The 27,480-nt window shown below is 43.5% G+C and overlaps 1 protein-coding gene across 1 annotated transcript in view; it reads right to left on the bottom strand.

Annotated features, from left to right (window-relative positions):
- Positions 1–23,810, bottom strand: part of LOC141933539 (actin-1-like) — a 71,267-nt gene extending 47,457 nt beyond the window's left edge. The window contains 4 exon segments of the mRNA XM_074848289.1: positions 9,034–9,105; positions 19,227–19,372; positions 21,888–21,937; positions 23,739–23,810. The gene's annotated coding sequence lies outside the window, so the exon portion shown is untranslated.
- Between the last annotated feature and the right edge of the window lie 3,670 nt (positions 23,811–27,480).

Genomic DNA, 27,480 nt, shown 5'->3' on the forward strand with positions numbered 1-27,480 from the left:
ACTCCAAAATACCAAAATCAATTAAGTAATTTAAAGCCTGGATTGACTGAAATATTTTATTACATCAAAACATTACTTCAGTTTCAAATTTCTACCAGTATGCATTCATTCTACAGAACAAAATTTAGAAGAACACTGAAAATCCATAGTGACACTTGATAATAGTATGAACATGGTCTGCTTTATTCCGCTACAGCTTTTGGCTTACATTTTCCTTCTGAAACAAAAATTCAGGAAAATTTGACTTAGCTTTGTGAAGCATTTTGATGTAATGTGGTTTTGGCAACATTTCAGTCTAGCACCAGAGCATCGCATCTTGTTTGCAAAAAAAATCTCAGAAGAATGTGGGATTTGCTTTGCTCAGCTTTCATTATTGATTTTAAGTTACCGCTGGTTCCCTGGAAGTTCAGCATTGCAGAAGTCTTGAGAGCCTAAAGGAGTGGGTTGGTTGTTTTTTTTTCCCCCTCACAAGAATATGGACAGAAGAGGAGATAGTTCATGTCAACCTTTTTTGTTATGTTTTCTCATGGCTTCCTGAAATCTGGGTAAAACTCACCTGGCCAAGCATCACTTAATTTCCTCATGAGATCCAATAGACAATTTCTATGTCATCTCACTTGAGAGAAAGTGAAAATGAAAAAAAGCCACCCAGCATTCTGTCAATTCTGCCACAAGCACAACTCTTCACTCCGCTAAACCAGGACATTTCAAACACACTGAATTCGTCCCATTGGCAAACAGCAGTTCCTCCTGGAAGGAATCAATTTGCAGTTTCACAAACAAGCAAAGACAAACCAAACAATCATTCCCCCAGTGCTTCATCCCCCACACTGAACAGGGCGTTACATCAATGGGGAGGAGAATTCCCCTGTCTGGCCCAGAGAGAGTCGCCGCGCTCTGTCGATTGTCATTAACGGGGAATCCTTTGCAGTATCCAAACTTATTTTCCTGGTTTAACTTTAGATGTAAGTTTTTGGCCGCTCTCAAGCGTCCCACTTTACCAACCCCAACTGGCCGTAGATACAGTAGCTGTGAAACTTTATGGACGGCTTTGCTCGCAAAATCCTTTTGTGCATTATGGTAAGGCAACACCACATTTTCATAGCGAAGTACATTTCAAACCTTAAAAGCGAAAATAAAGTCTTTTATGTTGCTATTACGTCTGAGTAAAGCCTGGTTATCAGATTTCATCCCTCTGTTCTTCGGGGGCCGTTGCATCAGATTGCTCTCCAGATAAGCCACTGAGACTGCGGGATCTCCTTCATGCGCCCTGCGCAGAGCAGGGAGGGAGCTCTCTGGAGAGACTGAACACTCGAACCAGGTTGCAGCAAAGAGGTGCTTTACTTTATAGCAATAACAAACTACTCCTAGAAGTAAATCACACTATGTAATGTTTAGTCTCATTTAATCTAATATTGGTTGCTAATGGGCTCTGATCTTGCTTGTATATGTAAGGAATTCATTCCAATTGGTCAAGTGTTGAGATTAGCTTTTGCATTTCGTTTGGAGCGCTCAGCACTTGATACCTGAGTAGGTCAGTACAAGCTGCTTTTAAAATCAAATATTAAGAGCTGAAAATACAAGAGTTATAAACTAATACTCTAATACTTTTTCTATTTATTTCCAATTAACCTTAAAAATGATAGCAAGCACATAAAAAGATGGACAAGGACACTCAGTATAAGGGGTAAATGTTTAGAAAAAGGCATGTTTAAGTTCTTCTGGAATATTTATTTGTTTACTTTTAGAAAGTGTCAGAACACAGCATAAGTATTAACCCTATGTTAAGAAGGCCTGTAGAGAAAGCGAGTAGCAGAATACCTTTCAGGTTTTGTTTTGCTGAATTGCAGAGTTTTAGACAAGATTAAAAACCACTGCAATAAGAAAAAATAAATTCCTTAGGTTTCTTGCTTGGGCTAAAAGGGACACAAGTGCTTTTATCCAAAGGAGCATCCTACCATTACAGGTGCTAATGATACCAATGAATAAGACTGTCTCAGATTTTACTCTTCCCCAATTTTTTCATACATTCATTTCACTCTACACTCAGATAATTTTTCCCCCAATTTGATTCACATGGTTCTCAGCTGTATTTAACTTTGTCAGACTGCAATTGCAATGCTGCACACAGCCTTGAAAATAGAAGTTGGCAGTATTCATCATGTTCATATACATAGAACAGCTTTTTGATACAATAGGTCACGTGGCAATACGTATAGCACTGAAAATGCAGGATTATTAAATTACTGTTGAAACTGCAACAATAGATCATAGACCAATAATGTAATAGAAGTAGAATAAAGGGGTTACGAGGGATCATGTTTTATATTGGACTAATTATGAATTAGATGGTCTAGAATTGTGACCAGTTTGAGTTAAACAATGGAATAACAGCAGAAGAAAATATCTATCTTGATACTGATATGTACTTTACAAACATTTTCAGTATGGTGTCTCTTCATTTCTCCCCTTTTCCATAGTTGTAAGTAAGTAATGTTATGTTCATAGAAGAGTTCCCTGAAAATTGTTTTCTCTCACCTTTACCATGTACAGCAGGTAGCAGGGCAAACTGGCTTTAGAACTGAAACGCCCACCTTCCAAGGCTGCTTCCCCACGCAGACAGGTTGAGCTGAGGTTTGGTTAGCTATTGAAATCTCAGGCCAGCTTTACTGAAAGTTTCTTTTAAATACAGGAACAGTTCAGACAGACTTTCAGTGATCCCAAGATAAATTTCAAGCCCCCAAACCACACAGGCACGCACGGGCTGGGTGAGTTTCAGTGTGGAATTTTAGGGTTCATTAGCACAGTGAAAGACCTAAGAAATGGCAACTCATATTAAGTCTCTGAAATCTGGCCCAAGCTCCCCCTACCACCAAATGCTGCTCCAGCCACTACCTGCCTAGGTGAAATCTATTTTTCATCTTTTTAAAATTCATTTTTATTGCACAGACCCACACTCCCTTCAGCCACGTTCTTTTCTGAATGCCAGGCAAACAGAACAGTCATCTCTGCATGAGACTCCCTAATTGGCAGCAGAGCCCTGGCCCAGCCAACATCTGCAGCTGGTTTTGGTGATAATAAATCAGGGGTGGGGGGTTTCAGCATGGCAAGCTGCCAAGGAGCTTTCCTTTCCGCATTTAGCCAAGAAATGGGAAGACAACAGGGAGGACTGGGGCAGCTCCAGTGCGCAGGGGTGCTTAGAGAGAGAGAAAAAACAATCAGATGTATCTACAACCAGCCATCAGTCTCCACTTAGACTTGCAGCTTTCTAAGAAACAAGCTGGACCGTGTCACACAGCCCAGACAACAAATGCCTTTCTTCCACCACTGAGCAGTAACTTCTCCAGGAAGCCTCAAAAATATCAAACATTAAAACAAGGGCACAAATGCAGGAGCAATTGCTTCCCAGAAATGAAGGGCTCCTACCCCAGTCCTAAGAGGATTTCAGAGCTGCCTGAGTTCATGGTTGTTCTGTGATCACCTAACACTCACTGAAAACACTTCCGCAGATACGTTTACAATCATCAGATTGGATCCTCAGACCCAAATGCTGGATTTCTCCAGATGCCTGTAGTACTGACAGCTCGATGCAGTCCTTTGCTCAAAATCCAGGTGGAAGAGAAACCATGGATGTGAGGTAATCCTAATTCTGAACGGGGAAATTCAGACTAGGGGGAAAAAAAAAAAAAAAAAAAAATCAAAGGCTGTAACAGTTGTCTAAAACAACTAAGAAATTGAAATTTGTAGCCAACAGAACAGAGCTGTTAATTTAAATGCTGCTGAGACTTTCCTGCTGATCCTTGCAGCACAGTTTTATGCTTTTTTAAATCAGATTGCTCAGGTATTGAGCAATGTAAAAGAGGCTGGCTGTAAAGGCCGAGGCACAGAGCTCCACTTATTGCACATTCATGTCCACACCCCAGCTATATTCTTGCAGGGAGAAAAAACACTTCAGAGAACACATTTTTAATTAAAACAGTTTGGTTAGAGATGCTGAATAACAAGCTACAACTTCCACTTATTACAAGTGCAAGTATCCAGGCTGACACTCCTTTTTCGCAGCACAGAGCCCTCCATACTGCCAGCTTCAGAAAGAAGGCCCACAGGGTCCTCCTTGGACACCCTGCAGCAAAGCCTGCTGTGTCCTCCGTGGTTTTTCACTTGCCCCTGCTGCCAGGAGCACTTCCCTTAGCTCTTAGTGCTGAGATGCCCTAAGGTGCCCTCACTGTTCCCAGTGAGAGAACTTTACTCGCCCTCAGCCCCCCAACAAGGGAATTAAAACTGGGAAAGAAGCGGTGAGTGATTTGAGCCCTCCCCGAGAGTGGGTTAAGCTTGGAGGTACAGATCTGCGTTTGGCTGAAACCAGCTGATCTTGACTAAGTCCTCCCAAATCCCAATGAGTAGTTGTTTGTGTTGCACCGGAGAAGAGAGAAGAGTGGTTTGAGCTGCAAGGGAAAGACCTCAGTCCTTAGTGCAGTGAAAACCACCCTCCCATGTCAGAAGTGCCCTCCATTCAGAGAGCAGAAATTGCAGACTCTGCCTTTCAAGGTGGCTGGTGCTGTATCAATTCATTCTGGCAAATGATTCCCGATAGTCTTCATACTAGTATTTCCATCCCCAGAGCAAGCCAAACCCCTGACTCTCAAGGCTGCCTTTACACCAACCCTCTACTTGCACTAGGATATATTTCAGGCATTTTACAATCTTCATTCACAGCTCAGCCCATCACATCTAGTTTGGTCCCCGTCCTTCCTTCAGCCTTAGCACCTTGCCACCTCATACTGCTCTCTCCTGCTGTTGAAGGTTCCCCGACCAACTACTGCTCCCTACCAGAGTCTTGCATCTCTATTGTAAGAGTTCTCTTCCATAATAAACGTCCACCTCATTTACAAGGTCACAGTTATGGTTAGTCTGAATCCAGTTACGCAAGCAACAAACTACACCTCTGTAGGGCAAAATCACTGAAGAATGCTGCAGAGTGATTCAGTTATGGGAGAATTTAGTCCTTTAAAACCAGCAATAATAATTAGCACAATTAAGAATGTATCTGCCACTTAATGCAGTGCCACCCTCGACAACTGTAAAGAGTCAGGTATTACACCACTTGGAAGTAGTGATTCACATTTGCAAAAATAATATCTGGCAGGAAGTATTTCTTGAGCTTATTTAAGCTTTAAAATCTATGGAAGGAGCTGTGCATGATATCCTGTTTGAAGGCATTTCTAATTTAAATTAATGACCTGAAGGATCTCTCAAGGCAATAATGATCTTATTGTACTAAATCCTGCAATAGCTGAAATGAATTATAAATTCCTCTAACTGATTTAGTGGTTAACATTCTGAATCATAGCTAACCGATGCAATGCTTTCTGAGTTCCAGCATCAGATTAGATGAAACTATATAGGCTGTCCTCAACCTCCCTGGCTGGTTTGGAACAGTCAGTGAAAAATGTTCTCCTCCTGAGTCAGTGGAAAGCAGAGCAGCCCTGGAGGTGATAAGCCTAGACTTCTGGGAAGGCAACCACATCTCATCTGGGCACCTGATTTCCAACACTTCGCTTGACAGAGATGCTGGAGCACCCAAGAGGCAGAGGAACACCAAGTAGGAAGGCAAATTCACTAACAAGATGAGACCTGCTCCCCCCAAAGACAACTGGAGATTTGTCACTGCCTTTATAAAAAGCATGATCTGACTAAACAAGAAGCTCTTGAAAATTTACATTGCACACCCCGTTTGCTAATGGTAAGGATCATTCTTGTTCTAGTGATGATTTGCACATTTGTAAGTCCATATGTCACGTGTATACAGAACATAGTAAAAAATAAGACGGATAAAATTTCCCTTTGAAAAGACATAGAACCAAATTGCCCCTGAAAAAAAGTGCTTTCAGCAGCTGAGAAAAGTAGTCTGTTATTTTACTTGCCGGCCAAACTGCGCATGAAGCAACTGGTCAGGACTTGCGTTTAGTACTTGTTTCATAGACGTTATTACGAGTATAGAGGTCTTCCTCCCTGTATAATCTAAGGGATTTATGTATGGCTTGGAACAGCCTATTTTGTACATCATCTGCATTTTGTCAAATTCTGCCATTTCTTATTCTGTTCAAGATGCTGTAAACAAAGCATTTACTCCAAGCACGGCTCTATTTTAAGCTCTAAAGATATCACCAGAATTAGGTTTTGTGCTCTGTTATGAACTTAAGCGATGTACCAAGCTGTAAAATGCTACTTACTAAAAGTATTAGCAAATCCACAATCCACTTCCAAGTGAAGTCTCAACAGGTTTATTGTTGTGATACCTGACTGGGAGGAAGTCAGTGTTTTCAACTCTGTTTCCTTTTGAGCTGAGCAGATTTGTTTGAACCCCTAATTCAAAACACAGCTTTAACTTTCTGAGCCCACATGGCGAAAAAGACCACTGGTGTAAGTAAATCACCAGTACTTAATAATTATTAACAAGAACTTTGGAGAAGTGGAACTACTGAGCTGCATATCTCCCTGGCTACGGTCATCCTTATGAGACATTTCAACAGTGAGTAACGACCTCCCCGCACACCTCCACATCCCAGCGGCAGGCACAGAACACTTGCTACAATTCTCTTTGTTCTCTTCACTATTTTCTCTACTCGTGCCTAACAGCATGCTTCAACATGGAATCAAGTCAATACTTAGAGACACCAGGATGCCAGGTAGCAGCCACACAACATAAAAATCGTCCCATCTTGTAAATGGCTAATTTATTGCCCTTGTTCCTCTCCTTCCCAGTGTATGTTTTATTACTTTAAGGCTCTTTTCTCAGGGACAAACTTTGCCTCCCATTATTTCTAGCTTGTATGCAGTGTTGAAAGCCTGAAAAAAAATGATAAATTAAATGAGAAGGAAATGTTTAAGGGTTCCTATTCATAACAAAAATACTTAAGGCAGCTTGGGCCATGAATCTTCCACAAGCAAGTTGAGATATACATAAAGAACCCAATTCAGAAAAGAAGTGTGGAGGACTTTCATGGATGCCTGCTGTTCAGTGGATTTATGGGGGTAGAAGCTGGTATGTGGGTAGAGTCCAGGCAAGTAATTAGTTCCTTGCAGAACTCAAATATGGAGTTAGCTTTTCCCAATTGTTCAAAGGCTTTTTACCCAAGCAGTGGGTTAGCAATAAGCAGGTCTGCTTTCACATTGTCCGGTGTCTGCTTGTTCTGTGGCTGAACACTGCTCTGAACTAGTTGCCTCTTGTGTGTGAAGATTAATGAATGATCAAGTCCTGGTTTTTTGTCAGCAGAGACACGTGCATCTAATTAAAGGATTCAGAAATCTGGCAGAAAAGTCCCATGGTGTTTTTCAAAGCCACCCAAAGTTTTTGTTTGGTTTAATTTTCCAGTTATGCCCAGTTAATAGGGATTAACTTACAAACCTCTTTTACCTTTTTCTACGTATGTCAGCTCTTGAGTTAACGTAGTGGTGAAACTGCTAGATCCATAAATCCTGTGGATTTAAATCATGTGTTTACCCACGGAACAGGAATAGGCCTGGACTATGGCAGAGCGGTGCCCCTGTCATCATGTCTCACTCTGACACAGAGGACCACCTTTTGGGTTAGGTCCCCTTCATCTGTCCTTCCAACTCTGATGATTTTCAACAAATGTCAACTCCTGCCAACAAACCAAGGTTCTGGGGTTTTTTTTTAAGTCCTAGAACCCACAAACTGAACCAGGACCACCCATTTTGCATAAACAAACAAAAACAAGCAGAAATTCTACAAGAACTGGCCGGATATGGACAGAAATGTTTAAATTTCCTTTTACAGGCTGGTGAAGATCTAGCAGCTTCTTTCTACAGGTAGACTTCCACATAACAGAAAGGTCTGGCTCACAGCCCTCCCCACAGGGAGCCCTGCCACAAAGGGAAGCTTCCTTCCCTTGGCATGTTTCCTTACACAATAAGGGAATAATTATCGCATTATTGTAGATAGTTCACTCTGAGCTGCTGCAAAATAAGTCCGAGAAGTTGTAGTGCTGTTCATGAGACAGCAGAGACCGAGAGCTCGTGCATGACAGCCTGGGTCTGCTGGATAACCAGACCTGGCAATAAACTAAGTACATGTTAATCAGCCTGCGTCTGGACTGGTGGTGGTGGGGAATAAAACAATCTTTAAGCCTGCATAAAATGGTGAAACATAGTCATCCTTAATTTGAACCACCTCAACATTCAGCTGTGCTGAGCACCAAGACCTTCATGTGCAATATCTCCTAACATCCAAATTTGCCTGGACTTTCAATTATCCAGACAATAATGAAAACATGTTGGTGAGGCAAGCATCAGGTTACAATCACAAATTCTTACTTCAATAACAGCCATAAAACAGAGACCTAAAGCATGTTTTTTGCTTTTTTTCCAAACATTAGCAACTCATCTGATACTTAGTCCAAGGATCCAGTTTCCTGCAAGCTGATGACATGTGAGACCACAACCCTGAGGCTGATATTAAATTATACATATATACATATATAAATATACAGAAAGAAAACCTGTGAAATTACAGACACAGATGTGTTATTGGTGTCATAATTTTTTCCCATTAAACACCGTATTAGGTTTATCCCCTTTCTATACTTGAAAATCTTCACATATAAAAGACGAATAGCAACTTCTCAAGGGGATCCTTGTGGTTTAACCTTGTTACAGGAGGTCAAATGCAACATACAAACTATATTGGTACAAAGATGACTGTAAAATGGAATTAGCCTTTTGCTCTCTGTTCAAATGGAAAGGAAGCAAACTTTCACATTTCTGAACAACTCCTGCTTCAGAACCCCAAAAGGGACTTGTGCACACTGGTCTCAGAGAAGCTTGAAGAGCACATTTTGTAGAGAAAGAACTAACAACCTGACACCCAGATCCTGAGTGCCACGATATTACACTTTTGAAACAGTGAACCATAATAATTTAGGTTTGAAGTAGCCCAGATTCGCACACCTTCGCACTGCTGACCCCCAACTTTAATAACTCACTTCTCTCACACACACACACACGACTAACCTGCTTGACTAATACAGGCACAAGCTTCTCTGACAGCACTCCAGTCTTCTGTGTGGCAGGAAGGTGAGACTCCTTTAAATTAAGAAAAAGAAAAAAAAAAGGGGGGAAAAAATTCCCATAATAAGTAGGGGTGCTGAGAAGGGATGTTGGAAAGAGAACTCAACTTTCTGTCCTTCCTTGACCACTCTACCAGCCCTGCATTCTCCCCACACACAGCCCAGGAAGATGAATCTTTATTTCTACCTGTTCCATTTTCTAAAATGAGCTCATGCTCTGAGCCTGCATTCCAGCACTGACAGCTCTTACATTTCTACAACGATCCTGTGATTTGATAAAAGGGGACTTGAAGAACACAAGAGAGCGATTCCTCCAGCATCTGGGGTACTTTTTTCTTGACCCACCTCCTCTTGACCTTGTGGGAATATGCTTCCATTTACCTCACCGGAGGGGTTAGGGGCTGCCTGCTTGTGGCAAGGAGTCCATGCCCCAGAAGTGCCTGTTTTCCAGTATGAGAACTGTCTAATTTTCAAGCTTTCTACTTGAAGGTCAGGGGCTTGGGATGAACAACAACTATAGTACTGAAATAAGGGTGAGACAGGGTGCAGCAACGCTACTATTGGTTTGTGAGATAGTTAGGCAGCGTACCAACTCCTGACATGCCATTTTTCACAAGGCTCTTATGTCCAGTCTAGGAGGGCACAACCAAAGGTTCCCTCTCACTTTCCTATGGCCTCACACAACCACAACCTCTCCCACCTTCCCAAGAGCCCCTGTGCAAAGGGCTGGGAGCCTTGTGTTGCCCAGGCCATGCACCTCCAGCTCATGGAAGAATTCCTCCCCACACAATCCACCAGACAGAGGAAGCAAATCTCAAAAGACCTCTCAGCCCCAGGGGTAGGCAGCTGACAGAGTCAGGGAAGCTCTCTGGGTTCCTAGAGGAAAGGCCCAGACATACCAGCAAAAGCTCCAGCAGCATAGACCCTCCCAAGCAAGAGGAGCATCAGCAGAGGGGAGGAAAGCACAACCACCTTCTGCTTTATAGGAGCTTCAACCCACAGCTGCCTTCCACAGGCTTTCACCACCTGTAAACAACCTGCAGCTCACCTGGGCCTCCCTTTAGTTAATTAGCAGAGAAGGTTAAGTCTTCCTCTGCTAGATTAAACTAGAATGCACAGTGCAGAACAATCAGGCCCATATTTAGAAATTTCTTTCTCAGCTCTGTTCGAACAACATTGATAATACTGGAACTAGGAAGGAAGCCCTGTTATGTAATTTGGGATATTACTGATACTCTAAAAACCTGGGACCTCTTACCCAAGCCCACTGCTGGGATTCGGTGCAATTTGGGCTGAGAGCCTCTGCCCCAGGTCTTGATAAGGTTTCCGGGTAGTTTGTTGGCTGCTGTGAGATATAAGCATACCCTAGAGCAAGAACATCTCACAAGCAGCCGAGCACAGAAAACTAATTCCCACCACAATAATTAATACCTCCAAATAATTATGATAGAGACCCTATCAAGTAGCATCCAAAGAGAAATGTCAAATCATTATTTTCTCATAATGCCCTTGGTAGTGTATCCGTTGGGATTTCATAAGGAAAAACTTCCTTCTCCTCCAGATGCTTAGCAGGCAAGACATCTGCAGGCCTTATGAATTTTACAGTCATACGAACAGAAACACAAAGCATAAGAACTTCCAAAGGAAGACACCAGCAGCAACACAATAAAGATCTTCATTATTTTTCCTTGACATTTTCATGACAGAATTCATGTAGAACATAAAAAAAGCATAAGGCATGTTTACTGGATGTTTTATAGTTCAATAAAACATAAATAAACAGCTTTTTAGATCAAAGCTACATGAATAAGGAAGCACTGTGGCTTCTGAGACCAAACTAATATATCACATAATCTGAAGTTGAAAGAAGTACTCCTGGCACTCCAGCTTTACTCTGGAGGAATCCCACCTTAAAGGCATAGTGCCTAACTTCTGACTTCTTATGTTGTAAGTATTTTAACAAACAAGTACAACTGAGGTATTTGGGGTTTAGAGTACCACCATCTGTCTTGTGAAGCCTTTTATGATGAGATTTTTAGGTTCTATAAGTAAACTAATAAAAAAAGGAGCAAACAGTAGCATTTCCAGGAGAGCTTAGGGTTGATTTTCCGTGTGTACAATACCACTGCCTGAGTACTGAGTTCATCACGAGCGGTCAGGACTAGTCAAAAAGATCCAGCTTTCCTGGAGGTTAGTGGAAAGGCTGCTATTGGTATCAGACAGCTTTGGATCACGTCCTGGCCTTTCTGAGCAGCGTGAGTCACTCTAAACACCACATGCAAAGCAAAGCAGAGTTCTCTCTAAACTTTCACCCTCCTCATGGATATATGCTTTCCTCCTCACCCTTTTCTTTCTGCTGGATGCAAACCTGAGCCTACAAACAGAAGAGTGACTGGATTCACAAGGTAATCTCACTGGTTTTACTCACACTCGTCTTGTTACGTACGTGTGAGTACTTGTAGGACTGTGATTGCATGTGATGCCACCAGCCACTGAAAATACGTACGCAGACCAATGTCTGGCATAGACATCTACAAATCCAAAGCCTAATGTAGTTTGGTTGCCATCCTGATAAACCTTTTCTATGTCAGTTCAAAAGAACAGCACACGATGTCAGACATGTGGACTTTTTATTAGGGCCATGCTTTGGTTTGTGCCAGAATAAACTCAGTGCATACCTGCACACATATTCCAGGATCTTGTGTGGTTTGCTTTTCCATTCCTGCCAGAAACTGTGTGGATTATGACTTTTAAGCATTATTGACGATCATGCCTCAGTCTGTTTCCTGGTCTGCATTTTATATTGTGTTCTTTGCATGGCTATAGGCTTTTGCAGTTATTTTGGTCCCATGTCTCCTAATATGGGGTAGTGGGAACTGAAAACACCACACAGAGTTCATCTTGGTATGCATTTATTAATCTAATGCCAGGGTACTGCTGGCCACTCCTAAAAATAGTCACATGCCCATTGAGACTAGGGCACCCCTTCAACAGAGCAAAACCAAAGCAAAACCTTCCACGCAGAAACCTTCACACAGGCGTGTGCACACCGACACACCCCCCCCGGACACACAGAAATCAAATCAGTGGGTCCCTGACCGCAGGGACACTGACGTGTCCCCCCTGCAGCAGAAGCAGAGCCTCCTGCGCGCCTTGGAGCTATTTACTGCAGGGCTGTGGGGAGCACAGGAGAGGTTGGGGTCCGACTGCTGACACTGCAGGTGAAAACCCTTTTGCTCGTCCTTGCAGAAGAAAGGCAATGCCAGAGGAGAGGGATCTGCCTCTCCCCCGCAGAGCACGGGGCACAGGGCTTTGCTGCGGGAACCCTGCATATTCCAGGGCAGTCGACAAAGCAACAGAAGTCTCGTCAACCCCGATATCTCAGTTTAAAGGCATCAAGGAAGCCCCACTGCTGACCGTGGGGATTTAGTGACCCCCAGCAGCTAGGCCAGGCCAGCTGGCAGGCCTCTGACACACTCTCAGCTGCACTCACTGCTGTTTTACCAAGCTGAAAAAAGTCTCTCCTTGCTAAGGATTCTCACCTGGGCTTCAAGTGCCATCCTGGTGTTAGCAGAGTGACACAAACCCACTCCCCTGGTAGTTTCTCAGTAATTCAAACGCATCCGTGGCCGAGCAGTAAACCTCACCGAGGTCCAGGATCTGTTCCAGCCTCAAGGATTCCCAGGTCACGCTCGCTCAAGTGTACAAATGGAAACAGCGTTTTCCTGACTGCCTTTGCGGTGCCTGTGCCCAGCACCTGAAGGCCAGGCTGTGCTTTTTCTGCCTCACACATCATCACCCTCCGCCTGAATTAACTGGCAAGGCTGGTGATGATGCGTGAGGCCAAACAGAATCCAGCCTGAGCTGCCAGGGATGCCTTGGCTCTGCAGTGCTGACAGGGCTGGAAAAAAACTACAAGCGGATCTTAGAAAGTTGGATCCTGAATCACTCAAATGAGTCTGAGCCGCAGGACTGGGCCCCAGAGATGCACAGGCGTTGTTGGCTGGGAGGCACAGAGGGATGAACGATGGCTGCACCCCAAAAGTGCTGGCCGGGGGTGCAGGCGAGGGGACAGGGCAGGAGGGTTCCTCACCGGCCTGGGCAGCCCCGTCTCACTGTCGTGGTTGTGTCAGGGCTCGGGCGTGGGAGATATGGGTGGAACGGTCCTGCTTCATGTGGGAATCTGCTCTCAGCCCTCCTTTTCTGACCGGAGTGAGCTCTGCGCTGCTCTGAGCCGAGGCAGTCTGCAGAGCCCGCAGCGGCTCTCCCCTGAGCCCAGCCAGGGGGACACACGGCCCCTCACAGAAAACACAGCGGGGCAGGTAAGGCAAGAGAAGGAAAAGGCCTCCACCCTCCCCTGGCGAGGTCCTGAGCCAGACCACTGGGCTGAAGCAGAGAAAGTGTCCAGCACGGAGAAGGGACACCCTTCTGCATCGATGTCCCACAGTGCTGCGGACAGACCAGGTTGTCCCTGTGCACACTGGAGTGGGTAATTTTATACCAAATGTGCTTGTCTAAAAATATCTCACTTCTGTGTTTTTTGACCATATGCCCAGGATCATGAAAATTTTTCCGTAGGAAAAAAAGCTGAAAAAAACTCTTAAACCCATAACATCTTGGAATGATTTGACCACTTTCTTCTTAGGACATTCTCTCCTTTTTATAACATGATGGGGTTTCTCCTGAATTTAAAACATCAATTTGGCCTAACATGAGGAGAGTGTTCATTCTTCCAAACCATAAAGATCAGAGACTATAAACTGTTGTTTCTTAAATGTTTCACGGCAAAAGGCATTCAAAGCATAACATTAACACAAAGTTTTTCTGTAAAACAATCTGGGAAGTGTAATCTCTGTAAGAGGTTTTTTATGCACCATGGCTAATTGTTCCTGACAGTATGATTTTACATCAGGCATTTTTTGTAAATTCAACACCATTCAAACTTTATGGCAGGTAATATTCCTTACAACTGCTAAAATCTTGACCATGTCTAAATTACTGTTGCAGAATGATGTGGTGTGTTGGTTTTTTTTTAACTACAAGATATTGGGAGCAAATTCTCTCCTGTCTTGTAGCTTGTATCACTAGAGACAATTTTCTGAAACTCCTCCACAGCAGAGTTCCACACCAAGTCAGAAGGAGCTTTTTACACGTTTCGTACACATCAAAGTGCACTGCGGTGGGCCAACGCCTCGCGCTCGCCTGGTGCTGCTGGAGTCAGGCAGGCGCAACAGGCTCGTGGTCATCTCTGCAGCAGAAGGGATGGAGGAGGGTGGAGACACTTCTAGCCTTTGAGGCTGAACATGTGACTCCTTAAATTCAAATTCTAAAACTGTTATAAATGGCTATGTTTGGAACGTCACGGTTTTACAGAGCCTGATTCGGGATTACTTCGTGCTTGCATTCACCTGTACTAAGCTGAGGGTGTCAATGTGAATCAGATGGTGGTTTTGCCAAGTAGTTACCAGTAGGCATTTGTCCTATAAGCAAAATTTGTATTTTATAAGAGAACATGAAACATGGAGCAGAGAGCAGAGAACGTGTGCGCAGACTGATGAGTTTCTGCAGAGCTCTGCTCAAACCCAGGCTGTGCTCAGAGCATCGTGTGGTTCAGTCTCTTGTCCCCCCACACAACTTGTAACTGCACAGCCTGATACTCAGCGGAGGAATTTCACTCCCTTACTGACCACAGAGAGGACTCACCCCCTGAGCTAGGTGCCATAAACTTGGCAGTGTGACACTCAGCCTTACGCTCTAGATCTCCTGAGCTTCGCTCTCGTGGCTGTGTTTAACACCTGAAACTACAGGCCAGGTCTCAAAATCCAAAACCAATTAAAACAAAAGAATCACAAAACCAGTTTCGCTTGGTTAAAAATCCCTGCCCATGCTTTAAATCAGTGCCACAACTACCAGGCAGGCTGCTCTGAACAGTAAATCCAAGATTTGTTTCTCTACTTCCAGTTTGCAGGCATTTCTAATCTGCATATTTGATTGAATAAAATGCCAAATAAAGGTTAACCATCTGAAATACACATTGTGGAGCCCATGAGATAAAAAGATGCAGAACTGTTTTGTGTGCCCAGCATTCAGTACAGGGACTTCAGTATTCAGAGATGCACCAAGTTACAAAAGCTCTGGGTTTTACTGAAATCAATGTCCATTTTTGAAAAAAAAAAAAAAAAAAAAAGAGAAGCAATCCCCTGTGTTTTCTCTTTCATGCCCCCACAGCAGGAGTGCACTGATATACCTACACCACCCTTCATAATTAAAGTTTGAAAACCTGGTACATAAAGAACAGTCACTTTCTGAGTATTTCTTACAAGAAATTCTTCAAAGCCACAAAATGTAATCTGGAGAGGGCTGGGCCTTCACTGGCAAAATCCTCATACTGCATCACTCGAGGACATGGCGGGCTACTACTACAAGGAGAGTTCTTTCTCCTGCTATGAAAATGCCAGTTTTTTAAGATGTCTCTCTCACCGTTGCTGTACTATTCCCCATAGACTTTACTCTCATCCACATCCTAGGGGTCAACTTACACAGAAATTGAGACTGTGGTCCAACCTACTTTGCCAGGCTGAATTACTTGTGTATTAGCTCCGATTCATATGCACACACATACACATGAAAAAACTCCTTTCGTCCAACTCACTATACCTTATAAAATATGGGTTATAAAAACTTTATGGAGCCTGTTCCTCCGAGGGGCTCATTCCAAAGTGCAGTACGCAAAACCCAACTCTTTTATAGCATGGCAGAAAAAGGGCTCAGTCTATGCAGAGCACCTCATATGAATCAGAAGCAGGATTGGGCTTCCAAATGGACCACACAGCCTTGACCGGGTTGCTTCAAGGGCAGCAAATGAATTTGTGTCTGAAATAAATTGACAAGTGAGAAAACACTAGTCCTTTCTACTAGAAATTCCTCCTCACCCCACCTATGCGCAGTTCTGCTGTCAAGGTCAAAAAGAAGGTGACTGCATGAAGTATGGCTTTATATGATAAGCACCACAGAGGCGTGTCATTTCCAGAAAATCATGGGCAACTTAAGCAGCCTTTGCTAGAGAGAAAGGTCTTCACCTAAAGCGACTTCACTCAGATCTGATTCACTCACAGCTAAGAAGGAAGCTCCAGAGCATTATTAGGAGTAAATGGAGTGATCTCCTCCTAAAAGGGGGAATTAGGCTCCTGGCAATTCATATACCTGAGCATAGAAAGAGCAATAATAAATGCCCAGAGTGTGATATTTATGAAAATTAGAGAGTAAATCAGGCTCAATACTGTGAACATATAAAACATTATATGGGGAGGCTCAGACCAAATCAAAATAGTTTCCACTTTTGCTTTCCCCCCATCCCCTAAACACTTTAACTGGGGTTTCATCCTCTGCTATACTCTGTCTGTACCTTCTCTTTGCTCTGCCTGAAACTCGCCTGCCACATCCACCTGAAGCACCTTCCAAGAATGACCTTGATCTGTTATGGTGATGCTGCCCTCCCTGCTCTTGAGTTTTGGTATCCACTTTGCTTCAGCCATTGAACTATACTTCTTTTTTGAAGATATAACAACTAGGGCACAGCAGGTGTTTCTGCAGATGTAGCTGCTTCTAAAATGCCACCAACTAACTCTGAAATTCTTTTCAAATCTATAGTATTATCTGTGTGCTGTACTAGAGACTCATTACTGGCTTATGTCTTGGGGTTATTCTGGGATAACTAAGTCATTTATTTCTTAAGAGAACAAATTTGGGTCCTATTCTACAGGCAAACCAGTTTTAGCTAGCAAAGCCCTCCTAGCATATGATTTAATCTCACCACTTTTCACAGGACTTCAGCTTACGCTTGACTTTGCTGAGGAGGTTGCCTGTAAGGCACTAAGTATTTCAAACTGTGAACTGTGTCAAAAATAAGAGGATGCCAGCCACCTTCTTCAAGATCACCTTTCTGTGGTATCTATAAACATGAAGCAATCTTATGGTAAATTCTTCAGGATAATAGTATGGACAAGCTACACAGAGTCACAAATGTTGCTGAATTCACGTGCTGTTCTAGTGACTTTCACTCAACGTTTGTTTTTCTTGCGCTGGAAGTCAATTTAAACCAGTAGCCCAGTGTGTTAGAAGCTGTGTGTGCTGCCCCTTCCTGCCACATCTTCTGACCACCTCGACCGCGAGCGTTTGAAGCACAGCGCCTTCCCCCGCTGGGCTTCTAAAGGACCAGTCACAAGAGCAACATACCCAGGGTTCTCTGGCACTACTATACTAAATAGGATCAATGATAATAAAGAACACTACTAGTAACAAGATTACAGAGACTCTCATGCTATATCTAGCTTTACTCTCATCATTCCTGAATCAGTTTCTTAATTTAGGTGATCTGGACTAGTTCACCTTCAGATTTATTTTACACTTGTTCAGCAAATCGGTTTCCTTGGTGCATAGTTGAATTATTCATTATATTTTTTTCTAGGATGGAGAAGTTACTAAAAGGTTTCTTTCTTGTATAAAGCATTTTCATGTTTGAGTATTAATTTTTAAAATCTCCTGTAAATCCACAGTACTTTACAGTTGTTTGCCTAGCCTTTTTCAAATTTATCACCAAAGCTCATGAGTGTGCATATACATAAACTTACACAAACAGATGCTCACATATTTAGTCCTTACCTTTCTGTTCTGATACTTGCTCCCCAGGCATAGTGGGTCAACCTTCCAACGTATGTTTAGGACTATCCTTGTTGAGAAATACAACTGAAAGTCTGCTAAGCTGACGGTGGACAAGAAGTCTCTGTAATTTAAGCACTGAACTCATGTTCAATAGAAGAAGTCCTTTACGAGTCCAGAGGTCTGTCCTCCATCATTGTCAGGTGAATGCTCTGCTGCCAGATAAGCTCCTGGCCCCAGAATGGTTCCCTGTCTCTAGAGTTAGAGGAGCAAAGCGTATCCCACGCCTCCGGTAACGCTCAGCCAGGAGGATGAAGACACAGTACTTTCTGCAGAAGATTTCTGAAATTCATACTGTACTGCTAACACCAACATGGAAGAAGGGAACTTAAGCAACTTTTTAATTCAATCTCCCTGAAATAGGCAGATCACAGGCAACATTTTAAAGGGACTGCCAAATGCACACATCCCCCTCGCATTAACGACATCTCTGGGTATTCCCAAACACAGATCAGTGCCCTGCATGCAGAAACAGAAAAGCCAAAACTACACTGACAAGCACAAGTGCCGTGGAAACTTCTGAGAACTAGCGCAAAAGTTTATCTCACTGGGCCAGTTTACCTGGCACCTCATTTGTAAAGTGGCTAGCATGATTTTTGGTGTTGTAATAATAAGTACCATAAAATATAACATTACCATTGTGTGCAATATTAGGCCAATACTGGCTTCTTGATCAGGGTTCAGACAGGCCGCATGGCAGCATGCAAATGTCCTATTTCTTCTATCTGCTCATTCTGCTTTGTATGCCCACCTCTGCTGGGAAATGGAGTATTTTAAAAGTTTCAGCAGCTCCATGAGGTCACTGTAGCTGCAGAAAGCTGTAAAAACTGCCTGGGTTGATGGTTCAAGCAGCCACAGGTCTTTTTCATTACAGAACAGATATAACCCTATGAAATTATTATAATAATAACATCATTTATTTCAACAGGACTGAAGCAAAAAAGCTTTATGATGGTGTTTTATATGCAACATGTGCACTATAAATATTTCCATAAAAACATGCATTAAAATATAAAGTTGGCAAAAAGAAATCAAAAGTCAGGAGGAAAAAAAAAAATCCAGTTAAACAAGCATTAAACCATAAGCCATGGAATAGTGAATAATGAGCCCCTGCCAGTCATGGCAACAGGCCTTTCTTTCTCTGGTTTCAGCTACTTCCAAACACAAAGGTAGGAGCCAAGCTAGCCACGGAGAAAGCCCCTGATAAACTCACACGCCACACTTCCCTAGTCTGTCACCCTCCTCATTACTGTGAAAATACTCTTTTTTTCCTCAGCTGTCAGTACAGGCATTCACCCTCTGCCCGGAGGAGAGTCCCCAGCCAACACCAAGGCTTCACCGCAGCTGGTGCAGCGAACACCTCCAGGAAGAAATAGGTCTTCCCAAAACGGGCAACGTTCTCACACTTGTGTTACTCACGGGAGCGGCGCACAGGACATAAAGGGAATGATCGGCCCAAGGTCTCGGGCAGGAGCACATGGCTGGAACAGCAGCTGGACCCAGACCTCTTGAGATCCATCAGAGAGCCGAAACAAGACCATCAAGGGCTGCCCTTTGCGTTCAACCTGGTAAAGGAGTGCAGAGCTGTGATCAGGTTTCTGACCCCTGCAAAGTTGTTTGGCAATTGTGCTTCGCACAGGGCCTGTTACGATGCGGAATGAAATACTCTGCCTTTATGGTCTCTATCAGGCAAAAGAGCCCGACAGCTCTCTCTTACTCTCTCTCCCCCTCTTAAAAAGCAGTTTAAGGGGTCACAGTTATTGGTCCCTTCTGGCTTCAAATATCATAAAGGTATGAGAAGAAGCTGTGTATCCTCTCCTGGCTACATATAACAAGGACCTCTCAGGTACCACAACCCAGGCCTGAGCAGCTCCACGGTAGCTGGAAGCCTCAGCAGTTTGGCTGCCAGAAAACAGCAGGCATTGTTTACACCAACGAACACCCTCACAACAAAATTCTGCTTCCCAGGCCAATTCTGTTGTAATACATCATCCCCAAGCTAACTTGTCAGATTGGTTTGTCTACAAATATGTTCACACTTGGAAATATCTCCCTTCTGTGAACAGCAATCCATTAAACATGCATCTCTGTTTTCCCCATCTTGCTCTATATACATAAAATAAGTTCTCTTCTTTTGTCCTCAGTAAATGCCTATTCCACATTTTTGCATGTTTTAAATATTCACGCATATGAAAGAAGCTGTAAAAACATTGCATGGCTTATTTATTATTTAGTGTACACACTTTTTCCTGCAGAATACCAAAATAAAGAACATTTTAGTCAATTTTTTTTCATTTCCTTTGTATTTTATTTCCATTACTTCGCTCGTTAAAGTTTAAAAACTGCTTTATTTCTTGACAGTTGGGATTTATATGTCTTTCTGTCAGGGAATATATTTGTACCTGCCGACGTGACGGCAGAGGTGGAGGTGAGATGCTGCGGGAACTCTTGGCTTGTCATATAAGGGTCCAGTGTGTATCTAGAAAGCTCGAGTCACGCTAGCACGGTTGCTGGAGGTGCTCAGAAAATTCGGCTAAGAGTACTAACACGTACTAACCCCAGACTTTAAAAGAGCTCTGAGTTCAGATACGAAGCCTACAGCTATTAAAAGATAAACAGAAGGGCATTTTACTGCTGACAATAAAATCTCTGGAGTAAATATTGCCACATGTCAATCTCTCCCCAAGTGTCACCCGATTCATAGATTTTAAGGCCAGCTCAAAAAGATGACTCAGGATGACCTCTTAAACAGCACAAACCAAAGAACGTCATGCAGCAATTTCTCCATCAAACCCTTAACCACTGTTTGGGTTGTGGCATCTCCTCTGGAATGAGACATCAATCCTGATCCAAGGGCTGCAAGGGATGGAGAGTTCACTGTATCCCTCAGGAGCTGATTCCAATGGTAAATTATCTTCATCCTCAATACACGCACTCAAGTTTCTGTTATTTTCGCACTGCTGTAACACTCTACAAATATCTCATTCACTCCAGGAATTACTTGTACAGAAAAGCCCTGTACGGTTGGAGCTCAGCCTGGCCTCAGATAGCCGACTACGCTTTTTCAAGTGTCCACTCTCTCGCAGCAACCTCATCACCTACCAGGACTCTACATCAAGTCGGAACGGTGCCGCCGTGACACTGCCAGAGAAAGATGCTCTCCACGTGTGTGTACAGCAGGCACAGTAATGCAAGCTACCTTGTGTCACCGTCACCAGCGTGTTCGCCCCCTTGACCCGAGAAGACCACCCGCGGGAGCGCGGCGTGGCTCCGGCTCCGTGGCGCTTTCACAGCTCACCCTGTTGCTGTTACTGCTAAAGCATGGCCAGATGGTACGGTCGTTTCAGCAGCTTGGGCATCTTTCCATCAGGAACTGGATGGAAACCAAGAACTCTGTTCGTATAGGTCACTCAACAGACATAACTACCAACCTGGTCTGGATTCAAATGACTGGCCCAGTGTGAAAAGAGCTGGATCTTGTAACTGGTGCCATAAAAAAGTGACTAGTTTTTTAAAAAAAGTTCATTGCTCCTGGAATCAGATGGTTGTGTGCATGTTCCGTGTGACAGGCTTTAGCACTCCAGTGATACATAGTGAAAGGCATTTCAGAAAGAGATAGGCAATACAGCTAGTTTTTAGCATATTTATACGCTATTTTATAACACAGAAGTTAAACAGCACAGTGTAAAGCACCCAGTACCTTATACGTGCTATGCAAACACTACATTATTATGTATGGTAGAATATACTCTCTCCTTGACAGGGAGCTGTACTGGGCAACTTAAAACACACTTTATGCTATTTTATTCTGGGTTTTTTGCACCGTTCCTCCCCACAGAATTTGAATATCCTTTCCATGACTGACTTTGAGGTGTACACACATATCTGTGCCCACACAGCGCACAACTCCAAATATTAAAACCTCACCCACCCTCCCAGAAAGAAGCTAATTATTTTTCCTCACCTTCCTGATAGAAGGGAACACTATCGTGTCAGGCAATCTGGTTGTACTGATACGAAACCGATGTGAGAGAATTTACTCACGGTCCCGACCTTATAGTGCGCTAAATCAGGACTTACCTGACTCCACTGACTTGAGGAATGCCATTATGAAATCCACTGAGCGGAGCCTGAAATGAAGGAGAATTTTCCTTATGGCCACATCCAGTGTTCAAAGAACAACAGGCATTTTCTGAGAGATATTCCTCACTTTTGACTTTCTAATTCACCTGGAGCTATTGACTAGAGAAATTTTTAGGAGTCTTCACATTAACACATTGCTCCCAAACCATGGCAGAATGCTTTACATTGTTAAATGTTAGTGGTAATCATGCCACCGATTATCTAGAGACAGTATAATTATATGTTTAAATAATGCACAGAAGGTGGAATGTCAGGAACTCTGGGCCCTGTTGCTGCTGCTGCCAGTGGCCGCCCGCGTGTTCCCCAAAAACCAGACACCCTCTGTGCTGCTCCCTGCTCCCACCCACAGGTGGAAAGATGGATGACCCTCCTCTCCACACCTTGTGACTGAACATTACATGGAATCACAGCACGTCTCAGTGACCGTGGCCCGAATCTAGAAGCTCCCCTTTGGTCCTGGGCTTATTAGCTCCTGGGCTTATTAGCCCCTGCCACCCTGCTGCTGGCTATTCGGAGGGTAAACTCGGGGAGTGTAAGGCAGGGGTTGTGTCTAAGCATGGGTTTGTAGTAGTCTAGTCAGTAAGTGTAATAATAATGAAGTGCTTCCCAGTTCTCAATGCAAAAAATGCTAAAATGTTGTTCTGTGTGTGTGTGCACAAGTGTGTGCATGTCAGTGTGTTTTCAGTATTAAATACTCTAAAAGGAAAGAAGGATAGAGTAATACTGGAAGACAGAAAGAATAGAAAAACACAAAGAACAGGATTCTGGAACATTTCAGTATCCTGTTGACTCATAAGATTGGAGCAGACAGGTACAGCCCAAAGACAGCATGATCTAAATGTGGGCCAAGCTCTAACACACAGCAGGAATGTCTAATTTTAGTCTGTCCAGTTTTGGCAATGTCACCTTTAATTGCATGGCTCATTTGAATTGTAAAACACCTTTAAAAGCTAACTAGTAAAAGGAAATAGGCCATATTTTCTAGACTAACAGTCATATTCAATTTTAACTGCAACGCAATTGGTTTTAAACAGTTAATGCACATTAGGACTTGAGTTACCAGAGAGAAACCATGGCCTGCAAACATACATGCAGATGTTTCGGTCCTTTATTTGAGACTGCATTCAGATCACTTGGCGGCAGCGATTCTGCAAACTTTGTTGTGTGACCCACAATTTACTGGTATGGATTTTTCCCAGCTAACAAGCTGCAGACTTCTCCATTGTGTGCGTTGCAGTGAACGGCATTTCAGATTTTTACACACAGGATTTCATGATGCACTAATCAATCCGAGAAGCAAGAGTGCCAGACCAATTCCACCTGCTCCAGCACCCACAAGTGAGGCTGGGTTTCCAAGGCACACGACATCGGAAATGGCCCTGAGCAGTGTCCTTTTTGAGTCCAATTTTCAAAAAAGCACAGGCCTCGCTATCTGCACAAGTACGTTGTGCTGTCAAAAATCTGGATACCAAGTAAAATCTACTTAGTAACTAACTGGTATGCTGGTTTAGGATTTGAAAAAAAAAAAAAAAACAACCTGTTTTAGCAGAAGAGAAGATTTTCCGGATACCTGGGCTGAAGCCAACAAGCAGTTTTTCATCAGCTTCAGTGATGCAGGATTTTATCTCACATTGAGTACATGGTGCAATTTTCAAAATTTGTGATTTTGAAGCCCAAGTAAGCACCTGGTGGAATCACTGAATATGCATGAGAAGACATTCATAGCAAACTGCTCATGGTCAGCAGAGGAAGGAAAAACATTGGGAAGTGCATTTAAATAATACTCACATTTGTGAAATAATTAGCCACCATCCTGGAAGCCCAGATGTGAGGACTGGACTACTCTGTTATGACTTCTAGTCTTGATTAGACAGAACCCAATTCAGAGCCAGTTTCCTCAAAGCACCCTCTGGTTCTGCACTAGAAGGGCTACAATCGGGGCTCTGCAATTGCAGGAAAAGTGCTGTACGGCTTTTGCAAGAGCAAAATCCTGCTGAGCCAGTGATGGAGGTGAATATTTAAGGACTTTGCCACTAGCATAACCTGTGCTGCCACCTGAAACATACTTGACAAAGAGTGCTTTTTTGTTGCTGCTGATTGTGCTGCACACATAAACTATCAAATCTTCCTGGAGAAATAGCTCTCTGCCTCCCTCTAGAGAGATTTGTGTGGTATTCACAAGGGTAAGACTCGTTTTCCTGCTTTTGTTAGTCTGTAGTCAAAGGGCTTTTAACTTCCTCTGTAAGTCCCCCTAAAAAATCTGTAAGCCACTAGCAGTAACGGGGCTGATAACCCATCTATTCGGTGGCACGTGTCACAGGAAGGGCCTCTTCTTACGGCACTATGGACAAGCTCCATGTGCTTACAGAAGGCCTGGCGCTGGCACGTCCCTGTTGCAATCATGAAACAAATAATGACTGATATTAAGGATTTTAACTCTGTGTCTGCCCATTATCAGATATCCCGCTTTCTTAAATATATGTTGTTATTCTCCACTACACTTGTGTTTTTCTCAGTTTTGGCTATTCATTCCCTGCCACCTGAAAGACGCTGCGCCTTCATCACCACTCACCCACGTTACCTTGGATTAGCTGCCCCTCGCATTGCTGGGGAACCAGGTGAATAGCTTGAAAATTGGTGTAAGATGTAAGCAAAAGTCCTTTCCGAGTTGGACAGTGGAATAAAGAATGAAACTCCCTGCAAGGCCCCCCTGCAACACTGAAAAAGCTTCAAATGGGAGAGCCTGCGGCAGCACTGTTACACTGGGAAAATGTGAAAGTCAGACGTCTCCCCTCCGAAACATCCAAGACAAACAATAACAGGAAGTATTCCGCAGGCTGGGCTGCGGCTTGGCAAAGCCTTTGCCATAAACAAGCTGAGGAGGACGATGAGGCAATTGGAAAAGGGCTCGCCCCAACTTCCTAAACCCTCTTCTTGCTTCTATGGCGCAGTTGTGCCAACTCAGTAAACGCAGTCAAGAGGTTTGCTGAGGGTGCAGGTCAAGGGTTTCATTCTGCCCGAAGCAGGCTTCTTAACGACTTTGTGTTGAAACTGAAACGCTCACAAAAAAAAAAAAAAATCTATGCCAATGATGGCCCATAAAAATCTGTGACCAATTTAAGAACTCTGTCAAAGTAAAGAAAAAGTAAGTTTCCCAGGTCAACATCCTGCCAAAATTTAAGCAGAAGCTCGTGCAACTGTTTTGTATATGGGTGTTGTGGGGGTGACATGGGCACACGCTGCAAGCCAGGAAAGAGTACCACAGCAGACATGATGCAGCGGAAGAACACATTTCTAGCAACACCTACGAGAAACTGCTTTACACAGCTTGAATTTGTGGCTATTATTTTCCTTGGGGCTCATGTCAATACCTAAAAGCAAGGCACGGCTTGTACCCCAGTGTGTGAGATGTGGGTGTTCACATTGAGAACGGTAAATCAATCCTGCAGTTGCATCAGAAAAGGCATTTTTACGGGCCTAGCTGGCTTACACAGGTACCACGGTAGGTACCGTGGAGCCCGCTTCTGACAGCATGTGGCAGTGCTGGGATGGGCAGCAGGTTTAGCAAACCCCAAATGGCCAATGATTCCTTTTATTCCAGAGCAGAGCCCCAGCAGGTGCCTGCAGATGTGGCAGCCTGTCTGTCCTCGTGTGCACCCAGTCAACACCTCCTTTGCAGGCACCAGACAGCAACACATGAAGCTCACAAAAGAATCTATAACCAAAAATGTCACCTCTTATTCTCTTTGGTCTTGATTTCACAAGGTTTTTAAGGACACGTCTAAATTTAATCTACAGAACTCTGATCCCAGTAGACCTATTTACACATTAAGGGTTATGCATATATCTGTATCTTACAAAAATCATGTACATCTTGAATGCATTTTTATTAGAAATAATTGTTCAAATGATTTTAATAAACAATACCTGGTCTGGGGCTTTCTTTTTCCTTAATGCTCGAAATCTGAAGTCTTCTCTCGAGACATACAAGTCACATTTTTCCTTCCTGTAATGTATCACTTCCCTTCTGAGGTGTCCAAAACTTGATGCAAGATCTTAGGTGGACTAAATTCTATTCTTTCCCCTTAAGCCTAACGAGTCATTAAAAAAGGCAAGTGGGAAATAGCATGGCAATTAAAAACAGAATATGGAGGAAAAAATTAAAGTAATGCATCCTTGGACTGTAATTTAGAGAATTTATTAGTCATAAAACCTTGATGAGTTATTCTTATGACAAAACCTGTAATAAGAAGAAAAAAAATGATAAAAATAACGAACACATTTGTATGACAGCAATCGTAACAAGTACAGGGAATGACAGAACCCCTCCTTGGAAGGATTTAGCTTCATAATTGCAATCATATGGATATCTTTTAATGCCATTATTTCAGTAATGTATTGTCAATTTTGTCTTGGAAACCTTTCCACTGAAACTACTTACATTTTATCTTTCAAAAATAAACATGTCCTTTGTCTTCTGTGAAGCAAACTGCTGGGAGTTGTGCAAAAAAGTTCCCTAAGAAAACCAAAGAGTGATGAAATGAGTCTGCTAGTAGGTTTTGGAGCAATCCCTGTCTGTGGATGGGGTTTGCAGAGGTTTACAAATGTGATTTATATATTTGGGTGGGACTGCAAAATTAAGCAGTTTCATATATGTGGGAAGGGCACTGTAAGGGTGTCTAAACAAAAGCAGGCAGATGGCTGATGTGAGTCACTACGAAAATAAATAACTGGGGTTCATCCAGCAAATGAAAACTCTCCTGTTCAATTACAGTCCCATGGGGAGCAGCAAGGGCTGCAGGATCAGCCCTTTAAGTGCTGAAGACAGATTTACACATCAGCAACAAAGTCAGGCCTTCAGTACCCCCACCGCTATCTGGGTCCCCCTGGGCGCGAGGGAGCTGTCGGCACGGCCGGGGGCTGCGGGAGCTGGGGCTGCCAACACCCGCACGCTGCGCACACAAACGCAGCCCGACGCAGTCCCGGCTTTATTTCGATTTCTCGGTGGTGGTACCTAGGCTCAGGTGGTGTGTTTCGGCCCGCAGAAGAGAGCCGGCCCCTGGCTGAGCCTAGGGGAGGAGTGGGGACTGCCCTCGGGAAGGGCCGGCAGCCCCTTTGTGCCGTATCTGGAGTCACTTCATTCAAAATACCGCAGGAAGCAGGAAAAGAAAGATTTGAATTAGACCCTGCAGATTGAATTTCAGAATTAGAAACTAGATCCTCCTGAAATCCCACCTGCAAACAAACTCTAAGCACAGCCGGTTCTGGGACTGAGATTTAATGTATCACTTCTACCTAAACTACCACCTCTCCTGCACTTCCTCCCCATTACATTTCTTTATGCATCTCCCCAGGAGACAGACTCGGTGTCTGATCCATGTTTCAACAGCGAACAGTCCACAAGCAAACAAAAAATAACAAGCAATAAAGAGAGGGACCTGCAGCAGTGTGTAGTCAATAATACATGCCGCCGCTTCGCCCAGCTAAGTGACAGTGTTTCTCCATTGCATGTGTCAAGGCTCATTTAATT

The sequence above is a fragment of the Strix aluco genome, chromosome 22 (assembly GCF_031877795.1).
Source record: "Strix aluco isolate bStrAlu1 chromosome 22, bStrAlu1.hap1, whole genome shotgun sequence".
NCBI lineage: Eukaryota > Metazoa > Chordata > Aves > Strigiformes > Strigidae > Strix > Strix aluco.